General features: G+C 42.7%; 1 protein-coding gene across 1 annotated transcript in view; it reads right to left on the bottom strand.

Annotated features, from left to right (window-relative positions):
- Nucleotides 1-20688: 20688 nt before the first annotated feature.
- Nucleotides 20689-24091, bottom strand: part of HORMAD2 (HORMA domain containing 2) — a 90725-nt gene continuing 87322 nt past the window's right edge. Inside the window, exons 12-13 of the transcript XR_005787034.1 lie at nucleotides 23947-24091; nucleotides 20689-20996 (exon numbers count right to left, since the gene is read on the bottom strand). The gene's annotated coding sequence lies outside the window, so the exon portion shown is untranslated. The remainder of the gene's footprint in view (nucleotides 20997-23946) is intronic.

Raw genomic sequence — 24091 nt, forward strand, 5'->3', positions numbered from 1 at the left:
CAGAGGAGGCCAGATCCCAGATGCTGAAACCTAGGGTGAAGCCAGGGTTAGAAGCAGAGAGAGGAGACAAATGCCAGAGAAGAGAGATGTTGTCCCAGGGGCTGGTGACTGTGGGTCTTGTGGACCAGGGGAGGGAGACTTTATTAAGGGCTGGACTAGTTTAGTGCATGGTGACCTTGGATGTGCACTGTAATGAATGTAGGAATGTGTCCAGACCCCAGAGCAGCTCCATGAATTCAGAACCTCTGGGGGAGACACTCAGGCTTCCCTGTGTTGTAGACAGATCTCTGCAGGTGTTTGTCATATGAAAGCAGGTCTGAGAACAGAGCCTCGGCCAGAAATGAGGTTGCTGTTTCTTGCTTAATTGTACTTGACCTGGTACAAATGAAAATGCACACGTACACACACACATGCACACACACACACACAGACACATACACACACATAAAAGCCCTGGTGAATACTACAATTTTAAACAACAAAAAAGTCTTTAGCATGTATGCTGTTTAGGATTATCATGACACTGGCGGTGTTGATGATGAAGCCATGAGCGGAAGACAGTTGCAATGATATTTTGACTTCAGAATGATCTCTAGGGCTTATGCACGGTGCTTGACTTTTTTCTTTTTCTTTTTAAAAGCTTATTACTGATTTTTTTCAGATATATAGGAAAAAAAAAAAAAAGATTCCGGAGATAAGAGAACAAAGCAGACTAGGGCTTACTCATCCTATAAGGTCAGTGTCCCTGTCATTTACCTCTTCATGATCCTTATGTGGTTTCCTCTGATTAAAAGTAGTTGTGTCTATGAACCCCTTCTTTTTTTGACGGTCTCTCTTGGCCAGTCTCCTGGAGGGGGCGGGGTGGGCATCAGCAAAAGGTTAAGAAGAGTTTTCTTGTGCCTTTTTAAGAGTTTGTCTACAGAGTGTGTCATGAGATGGCGGAACCTGCAATGCTTTTTCTAGAAGTTTTCTATCGTTCTCAGGGATTTGCTCCAATGGAAGGTAGGGTCATGGTTCTGAATTAAGCACCTACTTGCTGATGCCAGTTAGTTGGACACATTCTGACATTAGAGTCCTAGTTCAATGTTCCAAATGTGAACTGATGTGATACAGGCCCACCATGTGATGTATCCTAAGAAAAAGATCATCATAAAGTTTGGCAGCGGGGCTCTGTGTGTGTGTAAGAAACAAACCTAGGTCAAGGTCAGAGTTGAAGAAACTGAAAAAAGAAATCCAACCCTTTCAGAAGACACAACTCTTCCCTGTCCCTAGGTCTCCCTTAGACCACCACCCAGTGTCACTTCCAGGGAAAAGGCTAAAAATCTAGTCCTAAGAAAACCCTGACTCTGAAAAGGAACCCGGACAGCACGGCCAGGCTGCAGCTGCTGACATGGAAGAAGCTGGACTGGGGATGACAAGGCAGGTCTCAGTGAAAATCTTCCAAGGAGGTAAGGAGGGAAAAAAAAAAGATTCCTCATTTACATTGAGAGTAAACTTCCTGTCCTATTGAACAATGAAGCATTCAAAATCCGCCTGAGTAAAAGTCCCCTGATGCTGTGAGAGGGTGAGCAATTTCATGTCAGGCTGTTGTTATGGGATTTATACATGTCCTAGCTAGGGCTTGAGGTGAAAACCGTAGCCAAAAACAATAGCCTTAAACCCCACATGCACAGAAACCTCATTCCAGTGGAGTTTCCTTAAGAGAGAGCCCAGCAGACTTTTCACAAACAAAGTGACTTCAAAGGTAGGCTTGCATCACGAGCCTCCCCCACTTGACACTTCCCTTTAGCCCAGACCTGGCCTTCTGTTTCTTGGTTTACTTTATGAGGTTCTCACACACACACACATTGCAAAGCAATTATCGGAGCTTGCAGGCCAACAGGAAAGTAATTGTAACTGAGTACTTCCTTTGTCAGGCGCTGACGCTGGCCACTGCCTCCGTGATGGGAGGTGTGCCGGGCAACTCAGCACCCGGTGACTCTGCAACCCCTCCCCCACAGTGCGCTCTGGCTGAATTCCCTGGGGGGTGGGGGTGGGGAGGTGAGGAAGCCAGTGGGATGGGGGAGTGGGGGAATTTTCTTACATCACTTGACGTGCTTGCCTTCACTCCCAAAATCCTGAGTCATGACTAAAGCCGTATTGCCTCGGGTCTCTGGCTGAAACCAAGAGGTTATAGATTTGGAAACCTGACTCCATTGGCTCACTCTCGTCCAATTCATCAGAGGCAATGTGTATTATTTTGGTTGCCCCTCTTCAAGCTGAAGTGCCTTCTAATCGAGGGGATTACGTGAGGAAAGTGGCTCTGTAGTGGCTTAGTAAACCGATGCCATGCGAAGGGAACGATATTTGACGTTCGGTGAGTTTACAAAAAGGGCTGTCTCTCTGTTTGTTTAAACCGAGATTAAGTGAAAGAAAAAGTTTTTCTTTCCCATCCCAAGACAAATGTGAAACACATGTTTTCCCTTTTGACTTTGTAGTTACAAGGCTCAAACAATTCTCCCCACCGCCCCCCCCCTCAGCTGCGAGTTTTCAAGGATTGCAGAATGTTTCCTCTCTTTGGTGGCCAAAGCCAATATGAGCCTTTATATTTCCAGACAGTGGAGCTAATGCTGATGGCCCCGTTGATTCCAGGTAACTGGAGTATGGGGTGTTCCTGAGCCTACCATTGTCCGGGTAGGTGGGCTGGTAAGATCTAGTGCCAGGAACCCAAGAACTGCGTTCAAGTCATAGCTAGGCCTTGGCCTGCGTGGCCTTGCTGAGCCTCACTTTCCTCATCTGTCCTGCAAAGCAAAACTGGTTGACACTGAAACATCTCAACTAATTTCCCACTCTGGAGAGACTGTTGGTTCAAGCTGGTTTTTCTGGTAGGTGGAAGACATTCCTAGTTGAGGCACCCTTTGCCCGGGCTCCAGGCAGTGTGGCAGACTTCAGTCAAAAAGCCCGCCCTGCCCCTGACTCACTCACTGCCTTGACCTTGAACAACTCACTGCCCTTCTTTGTGAGGCCTTCTCCTTATCTGAGAGAGGAGGTTTGACATTCTTGCCCCTGACATAGTAGTTCAGATATGTGACAAGACTGAATGAGACTAGGGTGAAAAGTACTTTGAGTTCCTTGGACTAAAGAGATCACTCATCTTGGAAGATAAGTTAAAAAAAAAAAAAATGCTAGCCCCAAAATATTTTTTGGATTATCTCAAGAATAAAGTAATGAAAATCAATATTCTTTACTCTTGGCTTTCCTTAAATCGCTCATGGTTCAGGCAAGGCTAGCACCAGCACAGGCTGTGAAAATCAGGATTTCTCCCCTGATGTTGGCCAAAGCAACGTTCCTTGCTTTTATCGTATCGTTACCGTACTCAGAAACCTCCAAGAGTCCCCTTGCCTCCGGTGTTCAATCCAAACTGACATTCAATCCCATTATGACCTGTCTTCAACCTGCATTATTTACCACCTTCCTTACCCCAAATCTTAGAATTAGTTAGAATCTCCACAGTGATGCCACAAATGCCTCTGTAAATGTCTCCTCACAAGTGGCCAGCCAGGCTCTGCTTGGACACGGTTGGGGGAGAAGCTGTTGATACTCAAAGCAACCCGGAATTTTCTTTGTTGTTGTTGTTTTTTTTAATTTTTTTAATGTTTATTTGTTTTTGAGAGGGACAGAGAGAAACAGAGTGTGAGCAGGGGAGGAACAGAAAGAGAGGGAGATGCAGAATTCGAAGCAGGCTCCATGCTCTCAACTATCCGCATAGAGCCTGATGTGGGGCTCGAACTCACTATGAGATCATGACCTGAACCGAAGTCAGACGCTTGACCAGCTGAGCCACCCAGGTGCCCCTTAATCTGGAATTTTCTAATAATCCCTCATCATTAGAAGCTTCTCGCTTGTATTGAGTTAGAATCTGCCTCATCATAAAACCCAAGTGCCTGTAGGTCCCACAGAAGCCACCCCAATTCAGCCTCATTCTTCTTCCTTGGTATTTGAAGATGGCCATCAATCATGTCACCCCGAGAAATCCCTTTTCCAGACTAAACAACTACGGCATCTTCAGCAGATTTTTATTGACTTGGTTTTCTGATTCCTAAATGTCATGGTTCTTACTTTTCCCTGGATATGCTTCCAACAGTCAACGTCTCTTTTTTAAAAAGTGACCCTTTGAGCTACATGCAGTGTCTAAATGTGGACGGGTTGGTGGAGCTAGTACTCCTTTGTTTCTGTAACAGGTTTAAGTAAGAGATGTGGTACTATTCAGTGGCTTAAAGATCTCTCTCAAGGTGAAAGATCCAGGTTAGCAAGTGCTCTGCTCTCTGCAGGCATTGAGGGACCCAGACCCCTTTCCAGCTGGAGCTCTGTCTGCTATTCCATGGGGTGTTCCTGTCCAAGCTAGGTTGCTGCCATGTCCTGGATGCAGGCAGCAAGAAACAAAAAGAGCATGGTGGGATGAGGGGTGGTGTATATACCTCTTATGGGGGCCAGCTTTCAACACAGACCGTTTGTTACCATTCCACTAACAACGAGGATGCAATCCCATGGCCACATGCTGGGAAATGTAGTACAACAGGACTGCCCAGTGTCAGCACCCCCTCACCATGGAAGAATGGGACAATGGATGTTGGTGACCTCAAATATGGACAAGCCTCATTGGTCTTTCAGTTCACGGAACACATCAAGCTCCTTCTGTACTCAAAGCCCATGCACTCCGGTGTGTTCTGCCTCTCTGCCTCTCCTTCCCTGCACCTGGCCTCAGCTTGACTGCCACTTCTTCAAAGAGGCCTGCCATGGCCACCCCAAGAAAAATGGGTCCCTCATTCTCACCCTCTTTCTGACCTTCATTTGTGTCTCTCCAGGCCTCTGTCACAAGTTGTAGTGATTTCTTGTGTCTTTGTGTCCTTCCTCTAGGAAACTACAGGCTGCCTGAGGGCAGGCACTCTGCCTGTCTTTTCTCCAGTGTTTTTGCTGCCCAACCCAGTGCCTGACGCATATTGGGGGGCTAAATAAGGATTTGTTGAATTAAAGAATATATAGACACCGTATGTTGACTAAATAGTCTTTTTTGCCAAACGCATCACTCTGTTAGGTCATATTATGGTAAACTAAAATGTCTCTTTTGACAGCAACTGTTACTGAGACATTTCTCCATGTGCTTCTGGAGTTGTTGATTTTTTGTATCTTACTTACAGTCTTTTACATTTATATCTATTGTATTTTAGCTGCTTGTTTGGGTTCACTATTCTAGCCCCAAGAGATCTTTTCCAATACACCCATAGATACATTTATTTTTCCCTTCCAATTTTATGTTATCTGAAATTCTAATAGATGCATCCTGTAAGTTTCTTTATGTCACTGGCAAACAGGGATGAAGACAGAAAAAAGAAAGGGGCCTAATGTGGAGCCCCAGTCAGTACTGGAGCCCGCCCTCCGTCCTGTCATCAGTCCATCCTCAGGCCTCTTTGGGGATGAATGTTTAGTCATACAAACCACACTCTTAACAAGAATCTCACTGCACCTGGCGAGGTCAGATGCCCCACTGAAGTGAGATGCATGGTAGAACTCGGGGCCTTCCATTCCACTCCTGAACAGGACCATAGAAACTTCCAGACAATCACAAGAATCCCCTTGACAATATCCTCCAGTTTACCAGTCTAGTAACCTTATAAAAAACAGGAAATGACTAGTTCTTAATGAATCCGTGCTTAGTGACTCCTAACAATTATTGTTCTCTCATAAATGTTTACAAACCTTTATTTCATAATTTCTTCTGAAACTTTTCCAGGATCTACCCTCCTCTCCTTTCTGGAAACCATACCACATTGGTGCATCCTCTGTCCTCAAACACTTCTCCATCCTCACGCTTCTGAGCAGTTTCTCCTTTGTTCCTCCTGGTAGGAAATGTTCTTCCTGACTCTGAGTATCCTAACCTCTCCCCTCAAGATGTAGCTTGAAAGTCACCCCCTCTATGAAGCTGTCCCTCACCTCACTGCAGGCCTGCAGTGCCCTGAGTCCCTGTGGTGTTTGTCCCTCCTCTCCAGCCTGTGCCTTGCATGGAACCCTCTCCAAACAAGGTATGTAGATTGAACTGAGCACTGATAATCACCATCTAGTTACACCTAGGAACTAGCTCTTCATTAAAAAGTCAACCTAAGCTGTGTTCAAGGGCCAGATGGTGTGGTCTTCCTGTGTGTTCGGAATGTGTTTTTTAAGTTTTTTTTTTTTTTTTAAGAAAAATTTGGTAAAGTATTATAAAGTTCCAAGGAAGCTGTAGAATTATTAGATTTTTCTTTTTTAAAAACTTTATTTATTTTGAGTGAGAGAGCTTGAGTGGGGGAGGGGCAGAGAGAGGGAGAGAGAGAGAATCCCAACCTGTCAGGGCAGAGCCCGATGTGGGGCTCAATCCCACGACCATGAGATCATGACCTGAGCCAGAATCAAGAGTATGATGCTTAACTGACTGAGCCACCCAGGTGCCCCATAGAATTATTAGATTTTTCACACTCAGAGAACCAATCTGTTTGATAAAACATTCTGGGAAATCAAGATGGATAGCGACAGATGATTCATCTGAACTGCAACATTTACAACATTCTGAATGTTCTAGCAGCAAAGGAGACAAATCAAAATTCAGAGCTACAAGCAAAATATTTTGAAAATTGTTTACCTTCTTTGCAGAAGCATATCTAGATTTACAAAAGATTGCAAGCAGGGCTTCTTTAACTACCTTGGTCAATTTAAAATTACTTCATTTTCATATAACTTTGGAAGACTAAATCAATGTTACAAACGCGGTCCACCTGCGTTTCACTTCCCCTGGGTAGCAACAGAATCTGGCAGAGATGCTGATGTCACATCATACCATATTTGAGAGGAAAAACTTAGCTCTATTAGATCATGGAGTCTAATTTCTCCCAATTGCAATTGAAAACTTTGTACCCTGGAGGGGAGGGGTTTCAGAAGGAAACCGTTCTACCACTGCTGGAGTCCCCAGGATCTGTCACAGCACTTACAAAACAAGACCCCCTCCTCTTAGCCTCCTGGGGCCTGCCACCTCCTTCAGACCAGAGAAAAACTTTCCTTTCTATCGAAATGATGACTCTGGCTCATTATAAAAATCCTCTCTGCTGCTTGCTTTCTGAGCTTTAATAAATCCTGGATTACTATGAAAACCACCCAGGCACTGACTCTCCATATTTCCCAACGAGCTGTCTGGAGTTGGCTTCTTCTTCATGAGTAACTTCCCCAAATGTTTGGACAATTGCCCAACGCCATGAACTTACGACTACCAGATAAACTTTGCTGAGCAGGGAAAGAAAACTCATCACAACGTCAGTCTCAGAAAGCTAGCACTGACCTCTCTCTTATTTCTTTTTTGCTCTCTCTTCACTCCCCTTTCTTGCTCGTGGCAATTCATGCCCCTTTTATCAACTAAGAATGGAATTTGTGTTATGACCAAGAACTTACAACATGTGGCTTCTCAGCTTGTCTTTGCTTTCTCTTTCTTATAACTGTTCAGTGATGGGACATCTCAGAGATCAGGAGGAAGCCTGGTTTCCAGTTACTTCCATGCAGTGCTTCACTGTTTTCAAATGTGTCTATCCATTTTTCTAGGAAATTCCAATGCTACAGCTGTTCTTGAAAAGGGGCCACAAACATCTCAGTCAGTTAAGCGTCCGACTCTTGATCTCGGCTCAGGTCATGATCTCACGGTTTGTGAGATCAAGCCCCACATCAGGTTCTGCACTGATGGCAAGGAGCCTGCTTGGGATTCTCTCTCTCCTTCTCTCTGTGCCCCTTGCCTCAAAATAGGTAAATAAACTTCAAAAACAAAGTGGGGGGCATATTAAAGTTTCCCATCTTAATAGTTTCCCAGCTCTTACTCCATGTGTTCTTAGGTCCATGTTCACCATTTCCAGAGTTTCTTTCCAGCCTCACTTTTCCTTTTCTCATTTCTTTCTGCTCTTCTTTCCCTCCAGGGTGAGTGCCTCAGGCCTTACTAGAGCATGTTGCCTCTGTTACTCTCTTAGCAGGTGTTAGGCTGAGCCGTGAACTGGCACTGATGCAGGCGCTAAAAAGGCAGCACCATGGGAATGACCACGAGAGAGAACCATTCTGGAGGTGGGGGGTGAGGCATAAAGCCACGCAGTTAGAGCAGTTGAGTAAGTTTAGTGTCTAGAACCCACATCCAGAAGCCAGCTGATTTCTCTTTCTTCTTTGTTTTTCTTTCTTTCTTTCTTTCTTTCTTTCTTTCTTTCTTTCTTTCTTTCTTTCTTTCTTTCTTTCTTTCAGCAGGCTTCACACCCAGCATGGAGCCCAACGCAAGGCTTGAACTCACAACCCTGAGCTCAAGACCTGAGGTGAGATCAAGAGTCAGATGCTTAACTGACTGAACCACTCAGGCGTCCCTAGAGGCCAGCTGATTTCTAAATGTATCTTCCCATCTACAAAATGGTAAATGAAGTCTCCTTGAAGTGCAGACAAAAATTTGATTGTGGTTTTTTTTATTGTGGTAAAATACACATAACATAAAATTTACTATTTGTAACTATTTTTAAGTGTGCAGTTCTGTGGCAATAAGTACATTGGCATTGTTGTGCAACCGTGACTACCATCCTCCAGAACTTTCTCATCTTCCTGAACTAAAACTTTGTATCCATTAAACAACAACTCTTCATTCCCCGTTCCCTCAACTCCTGGTAGCCCCCAGTCTGCTGTCTGCCTCTATGATTTGACTACTGCAAGTACCTTATGCAAGTGGACATACACTATTTGTCCTTTTGTGACTGGCTTATTTCACTGAGCATCGTGTCCTCTGAGTTCATCCATATTGTAGTAGGTGTCAGAATTTTCTTCCTTTTTAAGGTTGAATAATATTCCATTGTGTGTACACACCACATTTTGTTTCTCCATTTGTCATTGATTTGATTTAGATTTTTTAAAGTAGTGAAGTTTGTATTTTAACAGTTAGAAACAGTTGCAGTCAGTGAAATCTGGTAGGAAAAGCGTTGAACTGGACATCAGGAAGCCTGGGTCTTGGATTCAGCTCTCTCACTAGTGACTTAGGACAGATGGCTCCCGCCATGCAGAGGACCCCCTGCATAAGAATTGGCTGGGCCACCTGGGAGGGTTGTAGAGTCCTTGACTCTGCCTCTGAGAGTGGAGCCTGGGAATATGCATCTCTAAAAAGCTCCTGGGTGTTTTCATATATTCAAGTTTGAGAACCACTGCTCTGGGTATCATTCTCTCATCTAGGCTAGATCAGAGATTTTTCAAACCAGGCTGTGCCCTTGCTCAGAAGAATGCCAGGGTTCTGTAGAGGGACTACAGGGACACTCAGGTAGATGGGTGTGAGGCCCAGAGTGAAGGAGATCTTCAGAGGCAGGACCTGGGTCCCTGTTCCTACTTGCTTTACCTCTTTTGCCTCTAAGAATCTACAGAAATCTTAAAAAAATTTTTTTAAGTTTGCTTATTTGTTTTGAGAGAGAGAGAGAGAGAGAGAGAGAGAGAGAGAGAGAGAGGAGCAGAAAGAGGGAGAGACAGAATCCCAAGCAGATTCTGCACTGTCAGTGCAGAGCCCGATGCAGGGGCTCCAACTCACGAACCATGAGATCACAACCTGAGCCAAAACCAAGCTTAATCCACTGAGCCACTCAAGTGCTCCTAGAGTCTACCGAATTCGTAAAAGCAAATGTAAAACCAACAGACTCTATATTAAAAACCACTTCTACTGAAATTCAATGAATCTCAAAATCACTACATTTATTTTTGAAATTATCATTGAGTTTTATACATGATTGTTTTACAAACTTAATTGGTTTGGGATTCTCTTGTTTGGGATTTAACATAAGGTTGTTTTAATTTAATTTTAAGCTCTGGCAAAAGGTTCCTATATAGATCTGCATGTTCTTCCTGCCAAGCTGCCAGCAGGCCATTTTTGTAGTACATGGGCACTGTAGAATGCATATTTTGGTCCATATGTCATAACTGTACCTAATCTCAATATTTCTAGTTCTTAATTGTAAAACATGATTGGAGACTTTTGGGCAAGATCAGTATCTGATTCCTACTCTCATCGTGGCTTCACCTGGGCCTCCTTTGCTCTCAGCCAAGTCCCTTAACCTCCTTGGAGGGGACCCCTTTCTCTGGAAACTTCCCTCCCTTCCCAGACCCTCCCACCATTGCCACAGGGTCAGGAGAATGGGCACCTGTGCAGTGCAACTGTCACCCTGCTCTTTCACTGCAGTCATTGACCTGACTCAGCTGGACCATCAGAGTATCCCCCTTGGGGGCCTGTGCCTGGGTTCAAGGACAGTCTGTCAGCCCCCTCATGTGGCTGGGCCTGTGACTGGTGACCTTGGAGTCATGGGCAGCCATCTCGGCCAATGGACTGGGTACCAAAAAGGCATTATGAAGAGAGAGAAGAATGAGTTGCATGTGTAGAAAGAAGCAGAAACAAAAACCCTGAAGGCTTTATAATGACTGACTCTGTGCCTTGGGTTCCATGAGACACCCCTGCTCACTTATAAGTTCCCTTCTGCTTTTTTTTTTCTTTGCTTAAGTTAACACAGGATGGTTTCTGCCACTTGCAATTCTATGTCATTAATATGCCCTGTAAAACAGGAGTCCAATACAATGAATAGGAGAATTATAAGAATCAATTGAGATAATCATATGAATATGCCATAGAAGTATAAATTCTAATTTATCTCATGGTATTATTGTTATCTGAGTCTCCCTTTTCCCCTTTGGATTAAAAATACTATATTTGTTGGTAAGACTTAATATCCCAAAGTTATTCTTTTCTTTGGAGCAAGACACTGAAAGCAGGAGGAATTTTCAAATGCAAAGAGGGTGGGGACTTTGAAATGCAAATATTTTCAAGTAAGAGTCAAATGCCTGAAAAAAATAATTGAGCTTTATGTGTTTCAGGAAAGGTGCCAGGAATATTCATTCATTCACTGCCTTCTTGCCTGCCCTGAGTCAGGAGTGGGTCTGGGAACCTGTGTAGTTCAGGCCCTGAAGGAGCTTATGGGCAAGCCAGGGAGTTAAGGTGTGTTCTAGGTGCTAGGAGGGAGGAAGGACGGGAGAAGGCCACATCTAACCCAACTCAGGAAGACTTCTTGGAGGAAATGATACTTAAGCTAAAGAATGAAGAGGATGAATAGAAATTAGAAAGGGGAGAGACGGAGAGTTGGAGAAGAGAGAACAGCCTGCTCAGTGGCCTAGAGGTAGAGGAGGGAGTGATATATACCTGGCGCTGAGTTCAAGAGGTGAGCACTGAGCACTGGTGAGGGGAGCAGGGCCAGAGCATGCAGGGCTTGAAGACCACCCCAGGGAGTCTGGACTTGACTCTGAGGCCCTGCAGAGCTGCTGGAGGGTTTAGGCAGGGGATAATTCTGGTCATACTTGTACTCTGGAAAAGATACCTTCCGCCAGGGTGGCGAATGTATGTTTGGCAGGGACCAGGTCTGGAGGAAAGTAAGGCCGCTACAGGAACCCAAGGTGAGAGGGGAAGGTGTCCTGAAATCCGCTTTAGGAGAGAAAGATGGGTTTATTCAGTTGATGTATATAACACCCAGATGATTTCACTTGTTCCTCACTTGTAACAAATTATTGTCTCCATTGTACATGTAAAGCTCAACTCACACACTTGCCCAAGCTCACAGAGCCATCAAATGGTCCTGAGGGATGTGGGGTAATAGAATATTAGGCTAGTTCCAGCTTTTATTTATTACTTGTTTATTTTTAATTTAATTTATTTTTTAAATTTACATCCAAGTTAGTTAGCATTTGGTGCAACAATGATTCCTTAAGCCCCTTACCCATTTAGCCCATCCCCCCGACAACCCCTCCAGTAACCCTCTGTTTGTTCTCCGTATTTAAGAGTCTCTTATGTTTTGTCCCCCTCCCTGTTTTTACATTCTTTTTGCTTCCCTTCCCTTATGTTCATCTGTTTTATATCTTAAGGTCCTCATATGAGTGAAGTCATATGACATTTGTCTTTCTCTGACTAATTTCGCTTAGCATAATACCCTCTAGTTCCATCCACATAGTTGCAAATGGCAAGATTTCATTCCTTTTTATTGCCAAGTAATACTCCATTGTATATATATACCACATCTTCTTTATCCATTCATACATTGATGGACATTTGGGCTCTTTCCACACTTTGGCTATTGTCAATAGAGCTGCAATAAACATTGGGGTGCACGTGCCCCTTCGAAACAGCATACCTGTATCCCTTGGATAAATGCCTAGTAGTGCAATTGCTGGGTCGTAGGGTAGTTCTATTTTTAATTTTTTGAGAAGGCCAGTGCCAGCTTTTAGCATCTCAGCACAAACTGCTCCCCTCACAGGACTCAGAGAGATAAGACACAGAGTAAGTGAGCCTAATTGTGGAAGAAGAGGTCTAGGTTCAAGGCATGAGTGGTTATCCAGGAGAAAAGGCCTGGGTGTGGTGTTGCCTTGGGAAGTCCTGGGAGAATGTGACGTATGGGGACAGCAGGCAATGGGGGTTTCAGGAGAGGAGCCTTCAGACAGGGGTAGAGGGACACCAAAACCCAATGCTATTTAACAGGTAGTACGCCTTGGAGAGATAGCCTTTGAATGTGGCCTATGGTGTTACAGGAAAGCCAGACAAGGTGTGGACCAGGGACACTAAAGGTGAGAGCAAGGTCACAGTGCACACATCACAGCACTCAGACTCAGGTTCTTAACTGTGTGATCTGGGGCAGTCAACACAACTTCTCTGAGCTGAGCTGAATGGTCCAACCCACCCCCACGACACAACTGTAAAACTTCTGTGAAATGATATACATTAGAAGCGCTTTGTAAATCCTATGTAAAGGTGACTTCTATATTGTCCTGAGTCATAGTTATTATAGTGTAGCCCTCCCCACCCATTTTCCCCCACATCTTCAACCCCTCCTTCGAAGAAGTCTCTGTGAATCTGAGAGAAGCAGTGACAGGCTGTTGGTTGGAAGAGCTGATTGGCTACCTGACCCGATGCCTTCCCAGGACTAGAAGACTCTGACAGAAAGGAGTAGAATTAGTTTTCAAAATACTTGCAAGAGCTTAAAGGAAGAGAATACAGATTTGACCTTAGTTTTAGGTCAAAGAAAAAAATCATTTTATCCATTTGTCTGCCGGGTATTGCATCTTAAATTTCAAACAGCTCCTACCTGCAATAGCTCCCAGGGGACATAGGACCAGTGACTGTGAGTAAAAGGTAATCTAAAGGGAAAAAAGGTGGTGAGGTGGATTTAGGGGCTCAAGCTAGTGAGTTCTGGTTTCCAAAAAAGCCAAGTTTGACTTAGCAGTTGAGATACACCTGATTTTCTGGTAGCACAACTCAAGTTAGAACATTGGACAGGAAGCTTGACAGAGCAACTCAGCTGCATGCAAACTCCAGAAGGTACTTATTGTGGAAATTTATGCGCATACAAAAGTAATTCCCAGAGACGGAACTTCAACCTCATTGTAAAGGTTGGTCCCTGGTCCCCCTCTCCCCTTCCTCCCCTGTAAATGGGTGACACAGCTCAAGGGAAGAGTGAGGATTGATGTGACTGTGTTTCTAATGCCATGACTGGTTTTCTTCAGAGATGGGAGTCATTCTTTGACTTTCCCTTTTGAATACGTTTTTCTGCTGCTGCCTCTTTAATTAGAACTAGAAATTCAATTAAGGAGGGAAAAAGAGAAACAGTCTTTTCAAGCCAATTTCTCTGTGTTCCTGAGAGGTTTTGAGGTTAGGTCGCACATATTCATGCTGGTTACCTCTCTGGCTATTAACAGGATGGCATGTGACCTGGCCAAAAGCTGTCGCTGGTCATGGCAACGACCACTACGGTCTTGGCTTCAGAGCCTGCCCTTTAACGTCTTGGCATATAATAACAGTTTTGTTTACCAGGTAAATGGGTTTTTTTGAACATTTACTATTACTATTATTATTATTATTACTGGAACACCTATCAAAGAAAGAGAAAGCAGCCATGCCAGGGTATGATTAGAGGCCACTGTGCCGTATCAAGGACTTCAGGTTTCCTGTTGACTAGCCTACATTTTTCTTTGCACCAAGACTCACCACCCCCTGCCCCGCCCCTAAGAAAACTGAACAATGCAAAGTAGAGACAACATAAATGTTTTGATGGGAAAAGTCACGCTATGTTTCTAGGCTACAGTACTTTTTTCAAGTCTCTTAAAAGAAATCACGCTGAGTCCATTTTCAGGGAAGCTCTTGGACCCTGGAGAAATAAGACATCTACTAAATCAGTAGCCCCCACCCCACCAATCATGGTAAATGCTTCCAGACTTGGCTGAGCCAGTATTTACAAAGCAGACTATGAAAATTATCTGAATGTTCAATCAAATTAATATCTTTCTGTGGGAGAATGTTCACAAGGTATAGCTAACTGAAAAGAGAGAGAAAGAGAGAGATACCACTAAATTAAATGCTTTTGTACACACACACACACACACACACACACACACACAGGAAATACACAATTATGCTATAATGAGTGGTGGGACTATGAGGTAATTTTCTCTTCTTCTTCATACTTTTCTTATTTTTCAAACTTTCTACCATAAGCAGGTATTATATTCATAGTAAAGCATGGTGTTTTATTAAAAGCACAGCCTTTGGAGCCAGACTGCATGGTTCAAATTCTGGTTCTCCCACTTCTTTCAGTGACATTAAGCAAATGACTTAATTTCTCTGTGCCTCATATTCCTCACATAGGGCTGTTACGAGAATTAAAGAGTTAATATGTAGAAAGTTCTTAGAAGATGTCTCGCACATAGTAAGCACTAGCCAAGGATTTGCTAAATGAAGAAGAAAGGACTTTTTAATTTAGTCAAATCATGGTTCATTTTCTCTGGAATGTCATTGGCCATATTTCTATGGGGTTCATATTTTGTAAGTGTTGCTGAATTGAGGACACTTATATCCCTATGCTTCTGTTTGTCCTCACCGAATATAGTTAGCGTGGATGCATGACATTTGATGGGTAGCTCAAATTCTTAAAGTTATTTGCCAGGTCATGACAAAGAGCAGGGATTTCCCAGGGGTATACTATAACCATCCCCCACTCCCTCATTTGGTCATAGCTGAATTACGGCAAGCCTAATTCTCTCCTAAACCACAAGCTATACTATCACAATTTGATTCATGACATTCACAGAACCGGAAGGATCCTTGACCTTTGGTAAATTCTGCCCCCTTGCCCAGGTTGAAATGCCCTGGGTAAACCTGGTTCAGTGATACGTGCCTCACTTCCTCACGTAGGCCTGGGAGGAGCAGAGGGAAATGAGAACCGGCTTTGTGGTAGATAGTCAAATAGTTGTGAAATTGTTAATGACTGATAGAAGATGAAGGGTATAATGATGAGGCAGAATGAGTTCAGAAGGATCTTTTCCCAGCAACAGGAGAGTATCTACACAAAAGCAAATCCATAAACTTATACATGTCTTACAGACCAAAGAACTGAATGATAGAGCTCATTTTTGTTTTGTGATAAAAAAACATGTGTTGGTGAGGTGTAACCCAGGAACAGACAGAAATAAAGAAACTGGAAAGAAAGAAGCACAAAACGGACGGTGCCTCCTGCCTGGGGCAGGAGGACAAGATGGTACTGAAAATCCTATAAAACCACACTGATGCTGTTTCCTTTCAGCCAAGGGAAAAACAGTCTAGAAAAAGGAAACTCCAAATCTCTTGTTTACCCAGCTGTCTGTACAAAGTGAATTATTCATGATTAAATGTGAATAATAAACCTATGCAAATATTTGTTGTATTCTCAATTTTGAGGAGGTTGGGGAGTAGCGGGAAATGAAGTCACTTTAGAGTAATTTAGTTAACTATTTTCTTTAGAAACATATCAAGAATATAGATTTTGACTGTTATTTATATATTTCCCTCCCAACACCAGTAAAAAAGGTGTTTTTTTTTTCTTTAGGAGGCTATGTCCTATTGGAAATGACAATCTAAAGCTTTTCTCTTAGTATCATGACATTTATATAATTTCCTTAGAAACTAATTGTGAAAGTTTTTTTTTTTTTTAATTTTCTGACTTTGGAGGGTTAAAAAGGCTTACAGCAGAAGTTCTTCTATAATGGGAAACCTTAACTGACAAGTTTCCAAGTATCTGCTGCTTACTGTAAATTCTTACCTATAAATTTCAGTTATAGGTTTTTGATAAAGGGAATATTACAATAATACTGATACCTGGCAGTTTTAAGCTGTTTATCATTTTGGTTACAGAATTGGTTTAACAGTTTCCATCAGAACTGTTAGCCCTTTAGCTAGAACTAGGTTAGATTTTATGTAGCTTGTCCATTCTAAGAAACACTTAAAACCCAAGCAATAGCAAGGTAGTGAAAGGTGTCTTATCATCTTGCAACCTCTAACTTTTCAAAGTTAGTTTATACAGTGTGTCATCACCATACCTTCTTAAAGAGTTCATAGCATCGCTTCTCGGCCTTTTGGCTAAGATCAAGTGTAGAGTTCATAGCATGCAAACGGCTGTTCTATGCATTCTGTAATCATAAATGAGTTTCATTAATTAAAAACAAAAAAAACTTGCCCCATCCTTAAGCTGAGTTCATTCTGACAAAAGCCCATGTTTCAGTTAACCATAGACTAGGTTCAGATGAATCTCGCTTTTGCTCCACAATAATCTCCATGTCGGGAGGAGGGGCCAGAGAACTGTTCTGGTCTCCCTTGGCTCCTGGGATTTAGGCTCTGTCTAGAACTATTGATGAACGGGCTTGCCCTCCAAGGGAGCTCTCCATCCCTCCTCCCAACTAACCCAGAGTCCAAGCAGAGGGATTCCAGGCACCACACCAGATTTAGAGTAGACTGTCCCCACCCACTGCTTCTGCCTCATGGTTGTTAAAAACCCTAGGTGGGTCACCATCCATGTTTTGCAGCTAATGAAACAGAAGAAATGGGAAGATAAATTTCTTGTCCAGAAATAAAGGGAGAACCAAGATAAAGACTAAAATTCAGAATTTGACTAACAAATCTCTAGTAAATTCCCCACATTATCCTACCCTGCACCACCACCCCCACCCCAATCAACCTAGAAACCAATGAATTGGTGGTTTACCAGTAACAAGCACAATTCCTAGCACTATGATTAATCTGCCACTATCTTTTTCTTCTGCAGTTGTTATTTCTGGAGATTTGGACAGTGCAAGATGGACCATACAGAGGAATAAAAGACCAGAAAGTCATCTGAGCTACTCCCCAAACTTTAGGCATACTGCACTGAAACCAATCTAGACTTCCAGAAAAGATAATTCTACCACCTTCTCTCAGATTCAAATCACACTGACTGCATCCTAAGCCCATTCTCTTTTATTCTGTGTTGACTGGAGATAATTATTTTCTTCTTCTTCTTCTTCTTATTTTTTATATTTATTTTTGAGAGAGAGACACAGAGAGCAAGTGGGGGAGGGGCAGAGAAAGAGGGGAAGACACAGAATCCAAAGCAGGCTCCAGACTCTGACCTGTCAGCGCAGAGCCCAACGGGGGCTCGAACTCATGAACCGTGAGATCATGCCCTGAGCCAAAGTCCGACGCTCAACTAATTGAGCCAACCAGCACCCTGATAAGTATTTTCTTATTAAAATAAACACATTAACGTTGCATTGTAAGGTTAACTGGCAATGTTAATAAGTGGCAAACATAGGTCTCAAATAAGAGATCGAAGTGGTAATAAACATTTGGAAATGTTTGGAAAAATATGATCCATATTTAATAAAACCCAATCAGTGAGTGGAAATTGGCTTCATTATTAAGATTTCCACTATCCTGTTTCTCCTAGGGTCTATAGTTATCTTAGCAAACTTGCCTCTCACTTTATAGGAACCTGTCTGCATTACAATTTAGTTGAGTGGCTTCTTTCTCACACTATTACAGCTGGGGAGCCATTTCATTATGCTGGCAAGTTTCTGAACCTGCAGTATAATTAATTCCTTTAATAGGCTCCTCCTTAGGGAAGGCCCATTAGTAGACATCACTAGGAATTAACATCTTAGTCCAGAAGAAAAGCTCTTTGGAGGCAACAGTGAAACAGATAAATCTTTGTTGAGAGATGTGGCCAGGGGACTTCACCACAATTCCTTGTGGTTTCAGAGTGACATGCATATTCTGGGACCCACAGATAGGCAGAGATAGTTGTCATTCTCAGTAATGCCCTGACCACACCAGTTCTTTAACATAAAGAGGTAGTTCTAAAGGTTATAATTTCTTAGAAGAAAGCAGCATGGCTGGTGTGCACACTGAAGGCAGGGAATGAAACTCTGCTCACTGACAGACTATGCCTATCAAGAAAGGCTACTAGCTATTTAAAGCACACTTGAAGGCTGCTAGACAAATCCGTTTTATTTTATTATTTTTTATGTTATTATTTTTTAATGTTTATTAATTATACATAATAATAATAACATTTTTGAGAGAGGGAGAATGCAAGCAGGGGAGGAGCAGAGAGAGAGGGAGACACAGAAACTGAAGCAGGCTGTAGGCTCTGAGGTGTCAGCACAGAGCCTGATGCGAGATTCCAACTCACGAACCCCAAGATCATGACCTGAGCTGAAGTCTGACACTTAATGGGCTGAGCCACCCAGGTGCCCTGACAAATCCATTTTATATTAACCTACTAAGGATTTTTTTCCCTCCTTTGATCTTGTTAAATAGTAATGAAGTCCTTCTGTTGGACTTTGAGTATTTTCTTGATTATTTTCACATATGGTCTCTGGAAGCAAGATGACTTTGGGTTCAAAATCCTGCTTCTGCTAGCTGTGCGACCTGGGGCAAGTGGTTTAACTTCTCTGTATCTTAGATATCTCCTCTGAAATGGAGATAACAGCAGCACCTACCACATTTGATTTGGGGAGGATTAAATGGATGGGCACATGTAGGTGCTTAAGTAGAGTGCCTGGCCCAGTGTTAGCGCCACCGATGTTGACTAATATGGTGATTAGCTCTGCTGAGTGGAGGTCTCACCACACCGCCTGCCATGTAGGCCTGAAACACAGAAGCTGAAAAACTCTGACAAAGCAGAGGAGTGGGTGTGTGGGCCCTGGGAGGGGCACTGGCTACAAAGGGACATGAGAGAATGTCTAGAAGGGACAAAAAATGCTCTAGATCTTGATTGTGGTGGTGGTTACTCTAGGGTAAGGTTAAAAAAAAAAAAAAAACCCACTCAAATACTTCTTTCCCTGACAAACCCTCCTTAATGTACTAGTCCAGGCCCTAATCACTTTGTTTCTGGGTTAATGCAAAAGTCTCCTGGTTGATTTTCTGTCTCTGAGCTCTTCTCTAATTCCTCCTTAATGTGCCCATGCTCACCCCCTCTGGGACCCCTTCAGTAAACAGGCCTAGAACAGTGTATGTTGCCATTTGTTTAATAAAGAGGGAAAGAAATGAATGTGCATATGCTAGTATGTTTACTTATTTGTGCCTAAAATAGGTCTGGAAGGATATATGAGAAAGTGGTTACATTAGTTACTCTAAGAGGAAGGGAACTGGGTGGCTGGGGACAGGGTGGAAGAGATGTTTTTCATTATATAGCCTTTTGTTCCTTTTGAATTTTACATCATGTGGATGTATTACCTAATCAGAAATAAATAAATAAAATGTAGGAAATAATAAGAACCCTGCCAAGTTCATCTATTCATTCAACAAATATTTACTGGGCACCTACCACTTACCAGGCATATAGCAGAGTTAACGTGTCCATAGCCATGATTGTGTTTCATCAGCAGGATCCTTCATAAACAGTGCGTCACAAGCCCTGTCTGCTTGGTTAGTTTTAAAGCTTGCTTATAGGAGATAGAATGTGCACTGGTTAATTACAGTGGTCATGGCTGGCATATGATTTAGGAAAAAACAAGGTCAGGGTCAATTATGCTACAAAGGATCTCCTTCCATATACTGAAAAGACACAAAAAGGTATAGAGTAGCAAGGATATCAGATAATACCTCATAACTAACATGTACTGAGCATTAATTTTCTGTGTGCCAAACATTCTTCTGAGTACTTTACCTGTATTAACTCACTTAGGTCTCATAATAACTTTGTAAGGAAGACACTATTATTGCCCCCATTTCACAGATGAGTAAATTGAAGTACAGAGAGAACAAATGACCTGACCAGAGTCACACAACTAGTAAGTAGGATGACCAGGGTTTGAACCCAGGTGATGCCTAACTCCAGAACCCCCTAGTTTTAACCTCTTTACTGCTTTTTGGGAAATGGATTTATAAATCTCCCTTTGCTCCAAAATATCTGTTGAAATTCTATCATTAATAAAAGTGTCATAGAATTTTACAGCTAGCAGAGGCCTCAGTATGCATTGGATTCAATTTTTATCCAAAGGAACAACATCCTGGACAACTTAGCTTGAACACCTCTCACGATGAGGAACTCATTACGTCCAGAAGCAGTCACCAGCTGACAGCTCTAATTATTAATAAAAACTGTAAAATGTTGATTGCCTTTTGTACCAGACATTTTGCTAGAGCATGGGGTAGAAATTCTTCAATATACTGGGCCCAAATCTGCCTCCCTGCAACTGCTTCCCACTGGGTCTGTGGTCTGCTCTTTGGAACAACACAGATTGTGTCTGTGGTTCCCTGCATGTCATGACATCCCCATATATATTTGAAGACAGCTACAAAGTTCTCCTTAGATTTTATTTTTCCCTGTTTATTCAATCTGTTCTCAGATCACATTCCCTAGGTGAGATTCATTTTTCTTATTAACAAGCTTCTGTTTGAAAATGCAAATGTGGGACAGTAGCATATTAAACCTAATCTGATGCCTCCCTGCCACTGAACTGTCTTGAGAGAAAAGGAGTTTCCATCTGGGGAAAGGAGCAGGGAGGGTGTTGAGAAGAGAGGTGACTCGGAGCATGGTTCGACTGCTAGCACAGGTTTGGAGTGGGTGTTGATACAGGATCTCCAGGTGGGCAAAAAGCATCACAGTGATCGTGGGCTCCCAAGACTAAGGAAGGAGACATGCCAAGAGTTAAAAAACAGCAATACTGATGAACACCTGTTGAGCACTGGCTTTATGCATGCTTAGGGCAGTTAGCTTTCATCACCTTGCTTTAATCCTCACAACAGGGTCACCAGGTAGGTGCCATTATTATCCACATGTTACAGATTGAGTAATATGAGGGCTGGAAGGGGAAATAACTTGTTTAGAAAAAGGCAGTCCAGTTTTGAAGTCAGCAGCCTAAACTTTTCCTTAACTACTTTGATGAAAGGATGATGAAAACCTAACTTTGCCAGCTTACCCCAAAGCTGATTAGTAATTATCCAAATGGAACTCAGATGCCTGAGACTTCCACAGTCTTAAGGAGTTCCGCAATATCCAAATAATGACCCCCAAAAGTCCACTCTTACACCAGGTTTCTGTCCTAAGTATTTGAGTCCTCGAGGAGTGTTCCATGCTCCATCGGTCTGTCTTGGATGTTTTTGACTATCTCAGTGAGCCTGCCTCTCCACTTCTGTCATGATGAAACCCCTGTACTGCTGAACCTCATGAACAATTAAGACCAGACTGAAATGTTTAATGAGGCTTTCCCCGAGGATGCCTTATGGAGCAAGTCTCACGTGCAGTTTCCAGCCAGGTTGCAGGGATCAACCTAAAATCACTATAGGTTTACCCACCACCTCCCACACAGTCAACCAATAGACTTTGTGAGCCCACCACCTCCTACAAAAGTCAGACTCAACAACTGTGACACTTCCAGAAGGTAAAACCTTATTTGCAAAATTGTAGTGCACCCAAGGGGAAGTTACACGAACAGATTAGTATCTCAAGCCTCTCTGTTTCTGGATAGGATCTTGGCTTTACCATTGCATAACCAAAGAGTCCGTTAATTAAGGCCCTAAAGGGTGCCCTCATCCTCTGCAGAAACTGAAAACTGCATAGCAAGTCTCAGCCAGGGCCTCATTACACAACATACAATCACAGTTAAAATATCGCCTTTAAAAAAATACAAACCAATTCTTTCTAAAGAGGATACATTTCGGATAAACAAAGGCATTTTCTCATTTGTATAGAATCTAGGTTCATTCAGTGTGGAGAACCTTGCCTTAACTCTTACAAGCAGTTTGTTAAACCTCATTTTATCATCTGGATATTCCTTCTGAATGATGATGATTATAACTGAGAATTATTTGTACTTTAAGAATCTGTGGAAATCTCCAAAGATCCAATACTATTGGATTTGCAACCACAAATTAACAAATGCTAAGATACATTGAAATTGGCTCTAATAGTGTCATTTTAAAACCATATACAACTTTGAACTTGTGTGAATGCAACTTTGACACTGATGAACATTTCCAGCCTCTTCCTGGCAGAAGTGAGCTGGAGAATGAAAGAACCAGACACCAGAGGGACCTGCAAGAGGGGAAATGAAGGTGTGGTTTCGGTGCTTGGCTTCAAAGGCTAGCGGCAATCATGGGTCTAACCCCATCACTTTCCAGCTAAACCAATTTTCTGTAAAGACAGAAAAACCCCAAACGGCCGATGTCAAATTTCCCCTGCATCATTTTTAATTTAACAATGTCCCAGTTTCCAAGCTGTCGTCATCTAGTCTTTGTAAGTACACTGATGAACCAAGCACAGGCAGGGGGAGGGAATGGCTAGAGTGTACACCTCAGACTCTCCAGCTTGGGGTCTAAGTTTTCATTCTTTTCACTGAAGTTCTAGCTCCTTGATGAACTTGTTCACCCATTCCATTACTATCAAGGCCAGAAATGAATAGACTAGAGAAAAGATTTTTTCCCCCTACCAATAAATCATTCAGTAAATAGAATTGAAACCCTCCAATCTTGACAGCTGGTTGCACATATGAGCTCTGGTGTGTATAATCAGCTAGTTCACATTTTCATGGTTCTAGGATCCTTTTTTTTTTTTTTAAGATTTTATTTTTAAGTGACCTCTATACCCAGCATGAGGCTCGTACTCACAACCCTGAGATCAAGAGTTGCATGCTCTTCCGACTGAGCCAGCCATTCATACCTCAGATCCTCTTATAATAGATCTCCTTCCCTGTGTGCCTGTGCTCAGCCAAGGGCATAGGCCCGGAAGCTTCTCTCTGCTGCCAAACACACATGCGCACATGCACATATACACACACACATTGGGCATACACATTCCACCTAGTGGCCTCAATAAAAGACCGTTCCTTTGGGGAAGGAGGGTTGTTAACAGAGACAATAAAATCACTATAGAAATTTTCTAGACAAATTCATATTCTAGACTTTGATCTTAGGCCAAATAATGAAAATCGTAAAAACAGATCGAGAGCCAAATTCCCCTTTTAGACAAAATGGTTTCTCCTGAAATCCAGATTGACTAATTACTCCATATAACTAATTTGTTTTGAGTCAAGGACTCCTAGGGTCTTTGTAAAGCTCCCTTGCGTTCACTTATAATGGAGGTATGCTCACTACCTCAGAAGGCAGCCCATTTCAAAATTTTGGCAACCTATAGAGTTAAAAAGTTCCTCCTTAAACTGAGCAAGATTGACCTCCCATAGTTTTCACCAATTTGGTCTTATATCTACCCTCTGGAGGGACACAAAATAAACTTAATCCCTCTACTAGACAGCTAATCTCTTTATATGATTCTCTTAAAAGAAATTGTGGTGACTCAGGCTACAATCCTATGAAGGATATAATAAACCCAATACCTTTCCCTCCTCCCTGCAGTGGCAGAGTAAGCCTAGTGAGTATACTTATCATGCTGGGAGAGGGGAAAATGCTCCTCCCTGGCAGGCCTTGGATGAGAGTCTGGCAAAGGGTAGTGCTGGACAGACAGGCTTTCTCAGATTTTCCTCTCTGTTATGATAACCCGCAGCCTTCTGCTGGCTAAAGTACATGTCTGGCCCCAGAGATTCTCCTCTTAGTCTGGGTCAGAGGTCCAGGGTTCTTACGTGTGCAATAGAATCCTGGGAGTTCTCTGCAGGGCCCCACCCTCCAAGATTTTGATTTAGTAGAAATGAAACAGGCCCGGTAATTCCGTATTTTAACAAGCGCTCCAGGTGCAGATGTCCTTACTACATTTGAAGAAACATCAAA

Source organism: Herpailurus yagouaroundi, unplaced genomic scaffold (assembly GCF_014898765.1).
Source record: "Herpailurus yagouaroundi ecotype Mexico unplaced genomic scaffold, PumYag 428, whole genome shotgun sequence".
NCBI lineage: Eukaryota > Metazoa > Chordata > Mammalia > Carnivora > Felidae > Herpailurus > Herpailurus yagouaroundi.